Source organism: Humulus lupulus, chromosome 4, assembly GCF_963169125.1.
Source record: "Humulus lupulus chromosome 4, drHumLupu1.1, whole genome shotgun sequence".
Classification (NCBI taxonomy): domain Eukaryota; kingdom Viridiplantae; phylum Streptophyta; class Magnoliopsida; order Rosales; family Cannabaceae; genus Humulus; species Humulus lupulus.
In genome coordinates, this window is record NC_084796.1 from 80,090,578 (window position 1) to 80,107,358 (window position 16,781).

Here is a 16,781-nt window from a genome sequence, read left to right on the forward strand (position 1 = left end):
CGTATCGGTCCGAAATCTGGTGTGATCCTCATTAGGGGGATGCATTCTAATCTGGTTGTAGCCCGAATATGCATCCATGAACGAGAGGATCTCATGTCCTGCAGTAGCATCGACCAACTGGTCGATTCTTGGGAGTGGGAAGCAGTCCTTTGGGCAGGCTTTATTGAGGTCTGTAAAAATCCACGCAGGTTCGCCATTTGCCATTAGGCTTGAGAACCAGCACTGGATTGGAGACCCACGATGGATAAAATGCCACCCTGATGAACCCATTCTCCTTTAATCTTTCAACTTCTTCCTTTAAGGCTCTCGATCTATCCTTATCGAGCAACCTTCTCTTTTGTTGCACGGGTGGAAAAGTCTTGTCTATATTCAGGACATGGCTGATAACTGCAGGGTCTATCCCAGCCATGTCTTTGTGCGACCAGGCAAAAACCTCCTGGTTCTTCCGCAAAAATTCCACCACTGCATGCTTCGTGGTGGGCTCTAGGTTTTTCCCAACCTTCAAAACTTTGGTCGGGTCTTTTTCATCGAGTTGGACCTCTTCCAGGTCCTCGACGGGTCCAACATTCTCTTCAAAATCCCCAAAGCGAGGATCTAAGTCTCTATCCTCACTTTGGGCAACACCCTATTTGGTGACTTCATCACCGGATTGGGCTTGTGTATCAACTGCCATCTGCAACCTATCCGAGGTAGTTCTCTTCGGTGTTCCATTTTTTTCCTTTGTGATTGAGGCGTTGTAGCACTCTCTGGCTTCCCTCTGGTTCCCCAACACGCGCCCTCCCACTGCGTCTGTCGGGAACTTCATGGCTAAGTTCCACATAGAGATGACGGCCCGTAGATCAACTAGTATCGGCCTTCCAATGACGGCATTGTACGCCGAAGGACAATCGACTACTACAAAAGTGGCGAGTAATGTCCTGGTAGCAGGCGCTGTACCTATTGTCACCGGTTGTAACGACCCAAATTAGCTAATAAGGCTTAAGGGCCTTGATTAGTGTGCCTGGAGGGCAGGTTGGGATTTATGCGTGATTTTGTGAGTTAAATGCATGGTTATGATTTAAAGCATGTTATTTGGCTATTTGTTTAACTGAGATGCATGGCTATGTTTACTAGTATTCATGTAGGCCCGGATCGTGTTAGAAGGGCGTAATTGTAATCTTGGCCATGTTGGGCATAACTGTATTGATATGTGATAATTGCATTCTGTGAATTGTACCACGTGAGTGTGGTTTTATTATTGTGATGCACGTGCCGAGACGGTCCTAGAGAGCTAGTTAACTCAAGCGTCACAACGGGATTTCTGTACCCGGCTCGGGAGGAGCCTAGGGGTACCTCGGGAATTTTATGGTTAAGTTGAGATTTAGCGGGTAATGGTTATTGGAGATTTAGTAACCTGGGTAACCATTAGTTACTGCTGTGGGTAACAAGTTTTAAGGTAAAAAGTGATAGAATTGAAATGAAGTGTAAAGACTTAAGTGCCCTTTGAGGTTTAGCTAAGGATGATTAGTAGGAAAGGGTAAAATGGTCATTTGGCAAGGGTAATAGGCAATTCTCAGCTGGGTTTTAGTGGGTTACGGTTTGGGCATTTGGGTTATAGGATGGCTTTGCTAAAAATAAAGAGAAGGAGAGTTAGGGCAATGGGAAGAAGAAGAAGAAGAGGAAAATGGGCTGAAGTGGGAGCTTAGGAGGTGAATCAAGGGAGCTTGTTGGGTGGATTCTCCACTTGAGGTATGGATTTTATGAGCATTTAAGTTTGATTTCTGTTTTGAATTGTGAAATCTATAGCTTGAGTTAAGTTTTAATGTTTGAGTTTGAAGTTGCTGATTTTTGTAATCTAAGGGTGGATTGTTGGGTATGTTTGTGTTTTGAGCTTGAATCTAGAGTTTATGAGTTGTTGGATGGTTCATTTGATGTTTGAAATTGATTTTGGGGATTAGGAATTGGTTTGGGGTGATTTGGGGAAGTTGAAGCTCGGGAAAACGCGAAGGAAAAACCCATAATTTCTGGGTCTGCGAGGGCGTGCCGCGGCACGGGTTTTGCATGCCGCGGCAGGGAGCCTCTGGTTATCTGGGTGCCGCGGCACAAGAAATTTGTGCCGCGGCACAAGGCTAATTTCAGGATGGCATTTTTAGGCAATTTTAGGCCTTTACTCCGGGGGTTCGAGGGATGTCTCCGGGGTGTTGTTTTAAGGTTTTAGAGGTCCCGGGAGTGCGGGATTGGTCCCGGGAAGCGGTCTTTGATTTGATTAGTGTTGAGGGATGTTTCTTGTGTGTTGTGACTAGGTTATTGGAGAGGCTCGTGCTAGAGGACCATGCTCGCGGCGTGAGTGCATCAGGAGGCTCGGAATACAGGTAAGAAAACTATAACACCCGTAGGATAGGGCGTGGGTCCATAGTGTGATTGCCGGGCATGGCCCTATATTGCATGTGTGCATGATGAGATGATTGCCGGGCATGGCCCTATATTGCATTACATGTTAGGGTGCAGATTTAAATAAATTGGCATTTGTTTTAATGTTGCTTGATTTATGCTATATATGATTATAATGAAATGAACGGCAAGGGCCGAGTGCGGCGTAGGCCGGGTACGGAAGCGGAGCCGGAAGTAACACTAAGCACATGGGATGCTTATGGTCAGGGCAGGGCCCAGGACCCAGAGGATATGTGTGAGATCCTTGCGGTGAGGACCGAGACCCCAGGCTTCGGTAAGGCTTCGGGGTCGGCATGGCCGTGTTTGCTTAGTCTAATGGTTGACTTGTTTGTATGTGGATTATCTGTTATGATAAACTGTATGAATTGCATATGTTGTGTTATGCATGAGTTTTCTTGCTGGGCTTCGGCTCACGGGTGCTCCGTGTTGCAGTTAGGGCAATGGCTGAGTCAACCAACCATGAGTACGGAGAGCGTGAAGCGACGCATACATGTTTGGCCTGCCCGACTGCTTTAGTTGGGGGTTTATTTGAAAATGGCTGTAATAATCTATGATTTTATGATTTACCAACTGTAAACTTATTTCAAGATGTAAATAGTTTTCAAACCTTATTTTGGGATCCCAAATGTTTAATACTAGCAGTTTTAAATGAAACGACGCATTTTCTAAGATTACAGCCTTAAATTTTAATTAGTCACACTTTTGTCTCAAAACCTCGGTTAGCGAGTTCATTGCACACTGTTTTGTCTTAAAAATCACTTAGTAACGGCTCTAAGGAAGTAGGGCGTTACACCGGTAGTTTGATCGATCCGGCGGGGGCGAGTCCCTCTCCAGAGAAGCCGTATATCGTTTGGTTGCAGGGCTCCAGGTCCTTAACGGACAACTTCATGCGTTCCAGCGAAGACTTATACAGGATATTCACCGAACTTCCTATATCGACTAGCACTCTCTTTACCATCATGTTAGCCATCTGGATATCCACGACCAGTGGATCGGAATGTGGGAATTAGACGTGTTGGGCATCGCCATCAGAGAAGGTTATTTCGCCCTCTTCTGATCGAGCCTTTTTTTGCGCGCGGTCCTCCACAGTCATCATCTCGATGTCCTGGTCGTGGCGCAGGGTCCGAGCATATCGTTCCCTAGCCTTTCCGCTATTTCCCACGAGGTGCGGGCCTCCACAAATGGTCAATAATGTGCCAGTCACGGGGGCAGGCTGTAAGGGTGGCGAGCGTTGGCGCGTGGGCGCCTGCTCGTTGCTACCCGGAGCTTCTCATTGGGAATTTCCCGAGGCCCATACGTATCTTCTCAAGTGTCCTTGTCTAATAAGGAACTCGATTTCGTCTTTCAGCTGGTTGCATTCGTTGGTGTCATGTTCGTAGTCGTTATGATAATGCAGAACTTGGTAGTGTCTCTCTTCGAAATATCCTTTCGAATGGGGCCGGGTTTTTTATAAGGCACACTAGAATTTGTGACCTGATAAACCTCTCCCCGAGACTCAAAGAGGGCAGTGTAGTTAGTGAACCGAGGTTCATAACAGTTACCCTTAGCTCGTTTATTGTCAGAGGTGGAAGGCTCATTGTGCGGCCGTTTTCCACCATTCTTGCCATTGCAGCTGCCGTTCCCGTTGCCTTTGCCGTTGCCGTTAGGTTAGGACCCATTGGCAGCTTTGGCGGGCTCGGCTACTTTCTTGTCCTTGCCTGAGGGCTTTCCATCGTCGGCAATGGCTTCTTCGAGCTTGATGTAACGATCAGCCTGGTCCAAGAATTCCTGGGTAGTTCTAACTCCATCCTTGCGGAGGCTCTTCCAGAGGGGGGAGCGACGCTTAACTCCTGCGGTTATGGCCATCATTTATCCTTCGTCCCCCACTCTTTTTGCTCCAACTGCTGCTCGCATAAAACGCTGGATGTAATCCTTCAGCGACTCTCCATCCGGCTAGCGAATTTCAACCAGCTGGTTTGCTTCGGTCGGGTGCACACGACCCACATAGAACTGTCCATAGAACTCCCTTACGAACATTTCCCAGGAAACTATGCTTGCGGGGGGGAACTTAAAAAACCACTCCTGCACGGCCTCAGAAAGTGTTGCAGGGAAGATCCTGCACTGAGCGTCTTCGGACACTTTCTGAATATCCATCTGTATCTCAAAATTATTAACGTGAGATACCAGGTCACCGTACCCATCAAAATTCGGTAGCGTAGGCATTTTAAACTTGTTAGGAGTCTCTGCTATAGCTATCCTCTGGACGAAAGGAGTGCCTTTCCTCCTATCGTGGTCGATGTAAGATGTCCTTCCCCAGACCAGCTGTTGCACCGCCTGGTTGAGGGAATCTATCTGGGCCTGTACAACGACAGGAATCGCTGTGGCCTCTGCTGCTGGGGGGACGTTCTCGTCATGCCCCTGGCGGCGATCGTTGAGTACGTCTTGCAAATCCTCGTCTCTTCTCCGCTGCTCGCTACCCCCGAGCCTGTTGAAGACATTATTTTGCCTGGGCTGCCCCCCAGCATCCCGTCTATTGGGTTGGTCATCTTGAGGTACCTAGCTCCCGCCTCTACCTCTTTCTTCATTTCTTCCAACCAGAATTTCCCATGCCTGAGTCGGCCTCATTATAACCATTGCCATCTCTGAACCTCGATTGGCTATGGTGGGATCGACTATTCCCTCGATTTCCACCCCTGGCTGAAACGTCCCGACCGTTAGAGGGTGGCCTGCGCTGGTCGTTGTGTCCCCATGCATTATCATGCCGTGGGGGAGCCCGGACAGCAGAGCCTAACTCTGAGTTCCTCCTGTTACCAGGAGGGTACTGACCTTTGTTCGGTAGGTTTGGCTCATCACCCCTATGGCATCTAGGACTGCGAGGCTGATGCTTGATCCTATTTTGCCTCTGTTGCGGGGGATTGCCGCGACCAGCCTGGGATGGAGGATGTGCCTCAGGGTCCAGTGGGACATCGTCATGGGGCACCTGAGGCTGCTCGGGCCTTTGTGGACTTGAGGGCTGGATTGGTGGGCTAGGATTAGGACCTCTTTGGGGTGGTCCATTTGTTGGGTGTTCAGGCTACGAGGTAGGCGCAGCCTGATTCATAGCCAACTGTAAGGCTGCCTCAAGGGCTGCCATGGCTTCGCTCTGAGGGCGGTCCATCTCCGCCTGCCTTTCGCTTAACTCCGCGCGCTGCCGTTCAATCTCCTGCTACTGTCGCACCATGATTTCGACAGCACTTTCCTAACTGGCCCTCAGATTGGCCAGCTCTTCATGCAACGCCCCTAGAGTACTTTTCAGTGTCGCATCATCCATTTCTTCCTCCTCAAAGTCTAAATGTGGCTCATCCTCGGCCACGCTTGCAGGAGGAGGAGGTGGCGGGTTTGACGGTGTAGCGGCGGCCACCTGTCCAGTTTTCCTTGCAGTTTTCGCCATTGATTTTTTCAACGGTGATATGTCAAGCTCTCAATGAAAGCACTAGAATATTGACCCAGATTTTGTTCAACTGACACGGAGTCAGAATATGCTTGATGTGAATGAATGCGTTGAAAAGAATCGAATGACAAAAATAATAAGAACACAATATTTTATAGTGGTTCGGCCCCAGAATCTGGTAATGGCCTACGTCCACTTAGATTGTTATTGATATGAGAATCAAAGGAGTGATCAAAGAACTAGGGTCCAATGAGTTTCACTAACCTCTGAAGAACAATACAATATTTCAAGTAGAATTACTCTAGTATCAAATAATTCGAAAGCCAAAAAAAAAAAAAGTTAATCCTCCCTTCCTTGAGCTATCTTTCTCTATTTATAGACTCAAGGGGGTTTACACGAGATTGTTACAGATATTCTCCCCTTTATAATCGCATATTCAGGAGATTGTGTGAGTTAATTTCGGGATTTACAAAGATCTTTATTGGAACATCATGCTGTATGCGGAACCATCGACCAGACTGGTTGTAGAAAAGACTGGGTCGCCTACTGCCTATAATGTATCTTCTGGTCGATACACTAGCAGAGTTCCTCCAGATGTCAGTCACGTGTCCAGGGATCACTTGCCACGTCATCAATGCCAGTTTTTTGGATAACAAAGATAGAGTTGTGACTTTAGATTGTGACTCAATCCCGGTCTTATATTATTAAATAGCATTGCACCAAGCAAACCTAATTATGACAATATGAATCCTACCATCCCTAGTCACCAAGAACACCAATAATATCGCTAGTGTCTCATATATTTGTCATATACGGATACAATAGGGACTTCAGAATGTGAACTGATCTTGAACTACTATTAGTAGATAAATTGCACTAAGTAGAACTAATTATTACATGATGAACTGTTACAATGTACACTAGTCACCGAGATAACCTATACTACATGTAATAATATACCAATTTTTTACCCGAAAAATGGCTACCGATGACGTGGCAAGGATTTCTCCCACGTGGCGGAAGTGCTGTTCGACTATCGACCAGAAGCACATCACTTCGTCAGGCTTAACCATTAGATATGACCAGGCTGGTCATATAACATGATTTATTTACTTCTAAGATTGTAATCTTGTAATAATTGCATTGAATATTTCCTCCTTATTACCTTGATACACGGTTATTAAGGAAAGTTAAGGCCCATTGGCCCATGTAATCCCCCTTGAGCCTATAAATATGCATGAAATAGCTCAAGGAGGGGACTTTTGATCTCTGAATCTTTTTGCTAAGTATTGGGAGCTATAGTGTGATTATTCATCGTTTTATTGTATTTCTTTCAAGGTTTGTGAAACTCAAGAACCATAGTTCTTTGATCACGGCTTCAAGATTCAATATCAATAATAACACTAAGTGGATGTAGGTCATTACCATTCTTTGGGGCCGAACCACTATAAATCCTTGGAGTTTTCTTCTTTTCCATTAGATTAAATTCTTAATTGTCGTTTTATCTTTTGTCGTACATTTGACTTCGTGTCGTTGGCCAAATCGCAGGTCAACATTCTGGTGCTTTCATTGAGAGTTTAACGAAAAACTATAAGAAAATCTAATGGCAAAAACATCCAAGAAGACTGGACAGACTACTGGCGCTGCACCATCCCAACCTCCTCCCCCAAATGTGGCAGAGAATGAACCACATTTGGAGTTTGAAGAGGAGGAGTTAGATTCTGAAATGCTGAGGGCAACGCTAGGGGTGTTGCAGGATGAATTGGCTAATCTGAGTGCCAATAGGGAGAATGTTGTAGAGACAATGTTGCTGTAGCAAAGAGAAATAGAATGCCAGTGTAAGGAGCTGAGTGAGCGGCAGGCAGAAATGGATCATCAGCAAAAGGATGCAATGGCCGCTCTTGAAGCAACCATCCAATTGGCTCGGAGTCAGGTTACGCTAGCCTCCCAGCTAGATTAGCCCCCGAATGTGCCACCTGAAAGAGGTCCCAATCCTAGCCCGCCGCTCCAGCCAGCAAGCCCTCAAAGGCAGGAGCAGCCGCCTAGAGCTCAGAATGATGTCCCACCTAGGGATCCTGAGCACCAACCTCCATCTAAGGCTGGTCGAGGCAATCCCCAGCGCCCAAGGCAGAATAGGGTCGGGAACCTGCCCTGCAGCCCTAGACACCTAGGGGATGAAGAGCTGAATCTTCCGAGCAGGGGACAGCGTCCTTCTGCCAACAGAAGGAACACCGAGTCAAGTTCTTCGGTCAGGGGCCCCCCATGGTATAACAATGCACGGGGACCCAACGACCAGCGCAGGCCTCCCCCTGACACTCGAGAAATGCCAGCCCGAGGAGGAAATAGCGTGAACAACCAGTCACGTCGTAGTGAGCCACAATTTAGAGATGGCCATGACTATAATGAAGCCGATTTCGGCAAAAGAAATGTTTGTCGAAGAAACGAGGAAAGAGGTGGAGGCAGAAGCCCCCCACCTAGAGAAAATAGACCAGCGAGCCACAACGCTGGGGGACAACCCAGGCAGTAAAACATATTTAGTCGGCTAGGAGTTAGTGATGATTTAAGGGACGTACTTAACGACCATCGTGAGAGGCATGACGAGTACGCTCCCCCGGCACCGGTGGCCCCAACAGTCCCAGAAGCTGTTCAAGCTCAGATTGATGCACTGAACCAGGAGTTATAGCAGCTGGTCGGGGGACAAACGTTCCATATTGAGTACGATATTAGGAGGGGCACTCCTTTTGTACAGAGGATTGCTGCGGCTGAAAACCCTGTAAGTTCAAGATGCCAACATTGCCGAACTTTGACGGGTACGGAGACCCAGTATCTCACGTTAATAAGTTTGAGATACAAATGGATAAACAGAAAGTGTTGGAAGATGCCTGCTGGCGGATCTTCCCAGCGACACTATCTAACACCGCCCAGGAGTGGTTCTTTAAGTTCCCTCCTGCTAGTATAGTATCTTGGGACATGTTCGTAAAAGAATTTTACGGACAATTCTACGTGGGTTGCGTACACCCCACAGAGGCCAACCAGCTGGTCGAGATACGCCAGAATGAGGGAGAGCCCTTAAAGGAATATGTCCAACACTTCATGCGAGTAGCAGCTGAAGCCAATACAGTGGGCGATGAAGGTAAGATGATGGCTCTAACTGCTGGGGTTAGGTGCCATTCACCCCACTGGAGTAGCCTTAGAAAGAATGGGGTAAGAAGTACCAAGGAGATTTTGGATCGGACTGATCGATATATCAAGCTCGAAGACGCGATTGCCAATGAAGGAAAATCACCAACAAAAGACAAAGGGCCCAAGGAAGAACCCGCCAAAGCCGCCAACGTGTCAGAAAAGCCCAATGGCAACGGCAAGGGCAGCGGGAATGGAAATGGTAGGAACGGTGGAAAACAGGCGAACAATGAACCCTCAACTTCTGAGAGTAAATGCCCCAAAGGCAGTCAATATGATCCGAGATTCACCAACTACACGGCCCTTGTCGAAAGCCGAGCAGAAGTCTACCTGGCGACCAGCTCAAGCGTGCCTTACAAATGAACCGCAGCTATAAGGAAAGATATCTTCGAAAGAGATACGACGAATTTCTGTCATTTTCACAACGAATACGGGAACGGCACCAACGAATGTAACCAGTTGAAAGACGAGATTGAGTTCTTGATCAGGCAGGGACATTTAAGAAGATATGTGCGAGCCGCAGGAGGGTCTCAGCGAGAGGCTCAAGGTGCGAAAGAGCAGGCGCCTGCATGCCAACGATCGCCACCTCTACAGCCAGCTCCTGTGGCAAGAACTTTACTCACCATCTGCGGTGGCCCACATCTTGCAGGAGACAGTGGGAAAGCAAGGGAACGATATGCTCGAGCACCAAAAAAGGCTCTAACAGAGGAGGAATTGATAACCTTCTCTGAAGATGATGCCCAGCACGTGTGATTCCCACACTTCAATCCGCTGGTCATAGATGTACAAATTTCCAACATGATGGTGAAGAGGGTGTTGGTCGACACAGGAAGTTCGGTCAACATCCTGTACAAGTCTTCGCTGGAAAGAATGAAGCTGTCCGTCAAGGACCTGGAGACATGCAACCAAACCATCTATGGTTTTTCTGGTGAAGGGCTCGCCCCAATAGGGTCAATTAGACTTCCAGTTACAGCAGGTACTGCACCTAGTAATAGGACATTACTCACTGCTTTCATAGTAGTTGATTGTCATTCAGCATACAATGCTGTAATTGGGAGACCAATTCTGGTCAACCTACGGGCCATCACTTCAATATGGCACCTTGCCTTGAAATTCCCGATAAACACAGGGATAGGATGCATATTGGGAAATCAGCAGGAAGCAAGGGAGTGCTACAATGCCTCAATCACCAAGGCAAAGAAGGGTGTATCGAGAGATGTTCCCGGAAAAGAGTTGTAAGTGGCAAGTGATGCTCAAGCCCACTCAGGTGATAATGTCACCAAATAGGGCGTTACCCAAAGTGAGGATAGAGACTTGGATCCTCGCTTTGGGGATTTTGAGGAAGAAATTGGGCCCATCGAGGACCTTGAAGAGGTCCAACTTGATGAAGAAAATCGGACCAGGGTTGTGAAAGTTGGTAAAAACTCAGAGACAACAACAAAACAAGCATTGGTGGAGTTTTTAAGGAGGAACCAGGAAGTCTTCACCTGGTCGCACAAAGACATGGTCGGGATAGACCCTCTAGTCATCAGCCATGTTCTGAACATTGACAAGAGTTATCCACCGGTGCAACAGAAAAGAAGTCTGCTCGACAAAGATAGATCAAAGGCCTTAAAAGAAGAAGTCGAAAAGCTAAAGGAGAATGGGTTCATCAAGGTGGCGTTTTATCCATCCTGGGTCTCTAATCCCGTGCCAGTTCCCAAGCCAAATGGCAAATGGCGAACATGCGTGGATTTCACAGACCTCAATAAAGCCTGCCCAAGGATTGTTTCCCACTCCCTAGGATCAACCAACTGGTCGATGCCATTGCAGGGCATGAGATTCTCTCATTCATGGATGCATACTCATGGTATAATAAGATTCGTATGCATCCTCCTGATGAGGATCACACTAGCTTTCGGACTGATACAGGGCTTTACTGTTACAAAGTAATGCTCTTTGGTTTGAAAAATGCTGGTGCAACTTACCAGTGACTAGTCAACCACATGTTTATGGACTTGATCGGCACTAACATGGACGTCTACGTCAATGACATGTTGGTCAAGTCGAAGTAGGCAGAAGGGCATATAAAGGATTTTCAGGAGTGCTTCAACGTCTTGAACAAATATCAGATGAAGCTGAATCCCCTAAAATGCTCATTCGAAGAAGGATCAGGGAAGTTCTTGGGATTTATAGTTAACTCGAGAGGAATTGAAGCCAATCCTGAGAAAATCAAAGCCCTGATCGATATGAAATCGCCAGCAAAGATTAAGGATGTTCAAATTTTGACTAGAGGGATTGCCGCGCTTAGTAGATTTATTTCGAAGTCAACAGATAAGCGCGTTCCATTTTTTAATTTACTTAGAGGCAGCAAAAAAATTGAATGGATGGAGGAGTGTGAGCAGGCTTTTTAAGCATTGAAAACTCACATGGCGCAACCATCCATCCTATCAAAGTCGGTCGATAAGGAAACTTTGTTCATCTACCTGGCGATCATGGAATATGCTGCTAGTGTCGTTTTAGTAAGGGAGGAAGTAGGCGTGCAGAATGTTGTTTATTATGTAAGTAAGAGGCTAATTGGAGGAAAACTGCGGTACCCACCTATTGTAAAATTAACCTATTGCTTAATTTTGGCCTCTACAAAGCTGCGGCCTTACTTTCAAGCTCACCCAATCACAGTTTTGACCGACCAGCCTCTTCGGCAAGTTTTGCAAAAACCAGAGGCTGCGGGTAGATTGTTAAAATTGGCAGTCGAACTTGGGTAGTTGATATCTCTTACTTGCCGCGAGCAGTGATAAAAGGGCAATCCCTGGCTGACTTCATTGCAGAGTTCACCGAACTTACAGATAGCGAGCAGAACGATGAACCGGACGGCTCTTCCAATGAGCATCATGCAGGGGCAGGGGTGATCCTGATTACGCCTGAAGGGCATCGTTTTCACTGTACAATCAGGTTCGACTTCACTGCTTCCAACAATGAGGCTGAGTATGAAGCGTTACTCGCTGGGTTACGATTAGCCAGGGATATGAATATAAAGGTGCTCGACATCTACAGTGATTCTCAGCTGGTGGTGAATCAAGTCATGGGAGAGTACTAGGCACGCGGTTTAAAGATGGTTGCCTATTTAAACAAAACAAAAAATCAATTGGCTCAGTTCGACAAATACACCCTCCAACAAGTACCTCGCAACCAGAATTCCAATGTTGATGCTTTGGCCAAGTTAGCAAGCACGAAGGATGCTAATACTCTGAACATAGTACTAGTTGAACGACTATCTGTGCTAAGCATCCAAGCAGAGGAGACCACTTTGGTGATCCAGATGGAGAATACGTGGATGGCACCATACGTAGAGTATCTGACACAAGGCGTGTTGCCGATGGACAGAAACAGAGATAGGACTCTTCAGCGGCAGGCTGCTAGGTATGTCCTGGTAGATGGAGTCTTGTACCGGAGGGGATACTCAATGGCACTCCTCAGATGTGTTTTGAAAGAGAAAGCCAAAGAATTGATGAAATAGGTACACAAAGGCTTTTGAAATAGGTACACTCCTCAGATGCGTTTCGAAAGAGAAAGGCAAAGCTTGTCAAAAAAGATCCTGAGGCAAGGATACTTCTGATCCATGATGAATGAAGACTCGATGGAGTTTGTATGGAGGTGCAAAAAGTGCCAGAGGTTCTCCAAAATCCCACAAACAGCCCCTAATGAGCTTAAACAGATGCAAAGTCTGTGGCCGTTTGCAGTTTGGGGTATAGATTTGATCGGCTCTTTACCCACCGGGAAGGGCGGCGTCAAGTACGCCGTAGTTTCCGTTGATTATTTCACTAAATGGGCCGAAGCTGAGCCACTCGCAACCATAACGACCAAAAAGGTGTTGGATTTTGTAATCGAAAACATTGTATGTCGCTATGGATTTCCAAGGAAAATTGTTTCGGATAATGGCACACAGTTTGATAGTGATTTATTCACTGACTTTTACGAACGGTGTGGGATTATCAGGAGCTTTTCTTCAGTCGCTCATCCCCAAGCAAATGGACAAGTCGAAGCAGTCAACAAAATGCTAAAGGATACCCTGAAGAAAAGACTAGAATAAGCTAAAGGTGCTTGGCCAGAGCAATTGCCTGAAGTCCTTTGCTTGTACAGAACTTCTCATCGAACAGCAACAGGCCATACTCCATTCTCTTTGGCTTATGGATATGAGGCTATGTTGCCGATGGAGTAAGATTCGCCCTCACATCGCAGAATAACGTACGATTAAGGCTCGAACAACCAGCTATTGATGGAATCCCTGGACTTGATCGATGAGAAACGTACACAAGCCCAACTCCGAGTAGCTGCGTACCAGCTAAAAGTCGCCCGATATTTCAACTCTAAAGTACGCGAGAGAAAATTCAGCGTTGGAGATTTAGTACTTTGAAGAGTTTTCCTAAACACCCATGACCAGGCTGCTGGAGTACTCGGACCTAATTGGGAAGAGCCTTACCAGATTGAAGAAGTCCTCCATCCACGCACCTACAAACTTGTTCGCTTAAACGGAGATCTCATTCCTCGCTATTGGAATGGAGAACACCTGCACAAGTACTATCAATGAACAATTCTTCTTAAAGGATTGGCTTGTATTAATTTTACTTTTTACAAGTCATGAAAAAGGGTTGGTCATTTTATGTGACTAATCGCTTATAAGTGTAAGATCTTATTGATCACTCGTACAGGCACGTTTTATCCATTTATTACGAGAAATATAAGGGAATGTGCACAACCAGTCATTCTTGCCATTTATTGTATTTTATACAAGTATTTGCTCATTACGTGTGTTGTTTTGCTGTATTATAATTTTAATTGTTTTGCTCCGAGCAATAATGTTCGAACAGGTTTTTGTCAAGGCAAGTGACCAAGGACCTAGAGCTCCTCGATCACTTGGGGGCATATAAGGTATCTAGTAGGGAAAGCATATAAAAAGGTATGTAAAGACGTGAGCAAAATAAGTGAAAGCATGCTAGGGAACTTAGAGTATTTTTCAAAATTATGTATTTTGTTAAATCAAACCAAAGTACAATGCTATGTTTGGTCACGCAAACAGATGTTATAATAAAAGGCAAATATTATAATATGAAAAGGAATCCCTTTACACCACGAACAGTAACTGCTCGAATGTAATTGTTTGTTAAAAGAAAAAAGTAGCTGCCCGCGCAGCAATATAAATTATATTGTCTTTACATCACGACCCTTAGGCCATGTACTTAAAAAATTAAAGAGTAAAAGAAAAATATCAGACTACGAGGCTGGATGATCTTGTGAGGTGCCCTGGTCGACGACAGTTGTAGCTTCATTGTTTGTCCCGTCCACACTAGTGGCCAAAGAGATTTCGGGCGAGGTAGAAATCCTTGCTCTCTCTTCTTCCGCCAAGCGAGCAACGCAGCAGGCTATCTCAGCATGCCTTGTGTGCTCAGGAAGATAGCTGAAATTAGCCTCCTGGTTGTGTTTCTAGAAGTCATAGAAACACTTAACCGTGGCGTTCTTGTACCTTTCAAGATTGCTGGCGTTGGCTTTTTCAAGCTTCTCAATCCGGCCCTCCAGTGTTGTAGTCTCTTGTCTGCTCGCAATCAAGTCCTCCTCGAGCTTTTTAGCCTCGTGGTAGTTGACACGATTAGACTCCTTGAACTGGTGTCTTTGCTCGATGTCCTTGTCCAGAGAAGTCTGCTTCTCCCTTAACTCCTCAGCTAGCTTGTTCTTCTCCTCGAGCAGCGCTGCATTTGTCTTCTAGGCCGCCTCAAGTTGTTCAGCGTATTTCGCTTCGGCAGCTTTGAGTACTTCAGTGTGTCATTTCTCGAAAGTCCTGGACTGCTCGGTGATAGCACCCGAGCGGAGCCGACCAACAGTAACATTCAGCATTACCTGCGATCAGAGCAAAAGTTAAACTGACTGTAATGTATAAAAGGGCTATCTCCACAAAAAAAGATGACTTACACTAGCAAGCTCGTTTAGTGCGCAGGTTAAGATTTGGTCAACGTCCATCGTCTCTATCCCCGCCATCACCTCTCGGAAACGTTTGTGCTTTAAAATCTTTGCCATCCTGTCCTTGGTTGATCTTCAGGCACGACTCGATATGTCACCCCCTGTGGAAGCAGGAGCAACCTGCTGAGTCTGTTCAGTTGGAGCCAAAGGAGAAGGTGTCGACCCGACCGGAGCAGGAGGAGTTTGTTGCTCGAGAAGAGAAGGAGGTGGTGTTGCAGTTGTTGAGGGTTTGTGTGTCGGAGGTTTTGCAGTACGGGATTTCTTGGCCGGAGGCGCTTAACTACTTTCCCCTTGATGCCCCTTGCTCGTAGGAACCTCAGGAGCATAGTACGTGTCGAACACGTGTTCAGAGTCCATGTCTACAAGAAAGCAAATACACGAATAGTGAGATAGTACAAACGATTGAGTATGTTATGTCAAGAAAAGAGACAAAGAAAATTGTAAGTAAAATACCTGAGCTATCACTACTGGTCGCTACATTATATACTCTACTAGTAAGTCTGAATCTAAATTGGGAGCGTATTTAAAATTGCCATCCTCGTCGAAGAGGTGACAGGGAATAGGCAGGCTATCTAAAAGCATAAAATTAGTACCATTCTCGTCCGATGACAAGAATAGGCTCTGTGGCCTTCTTCTTTCCCTTCCCTGGACAGGCCGGTGCAACAGCAGGTCAGGGGGAATCCGTTGGCTCGTTAATGGTCACCCCAGTTGCCCTCCTCGGAGGAGGTTATGACACATCTGACTATTGTTCAGGGACTTCAGTGCCGGTAGCATTCCCCGCAGTAGATTCCCTCACATCCTGGTGAGGAGCCAAAAGGTCAACCAGTCTCAGATTGGCCTCTGTGACCAACTGTTTGACACTTTTCTCTATGTCGATCATGCTGGCCAGGAGGGCTGATCGGATCACCATGTCTGGAGTAGGGCCTGGTCGCAACCATGGGCTTGAAACGCGCTAAATTTCTAAGGGAAATGTAGCAAAAAATTAAAGAAAAATAAACGACCAGTGATATACAGACTTTACCTCCTTGTGTGAAGGCCAAGTTGTTCGCGACCATGTAAGTAGTCAGAAAGTACTCTAGATGGTACCTCCCCACATTCTAGATAAAAGTGATGTCAGTCAGGAAAATGCGGCCTGTTTCTTGGTGACAGAAGTGGAAGAACCCCGTGTTTCTTGGTTGGGGTTGGATTTTAGGTCGAACAAGTAATTGACCTCATGTGGCGTGGGGATGGGCTATTTCTTATGGCTATAGAGGATATAGAGTGCAGAAAGCATTCTATATCCGTTGGGAGTTATTTGAAAAGGAGTGACCCCGAAATAATTGGCCACTCCCTAGAAGAAAGGATGAAGAGGCAAGATCTCTCCTGCCTCGATGTGGTACCTCAACCAGGCGCTAAAAACGCCTCCAGGAAAGTTCGCCCGTTGGTCTTCGGTGGGTTGGACTAGGGTCACCCCAGGAAGTCCATATTTTTTAATGTAATTAGAGATCATCCGAATTTTTTAATGTAATTAGCCATTAAACGTCTGGTTGAACAACGTTTCAAAGCTGAGCGCGAGTTTGAATGCTAGGTTCAGGGATATTTCTTTCCTGACCACTAGTCGACGGAATTCGACCCTGAGGAGCAGGCTGATTTGAAGGGTTTGAAGGTTTCTTTTTATGGGTAGTGGATTTTACTCTACCCATGGCTGGAAGGTTTGACTGAGGTCTATTGGGTGGGGTTCGAGAAAAAGGAATTTCTGGTATCAACAGCAACAGTTTCTCCTCGTCTTCAA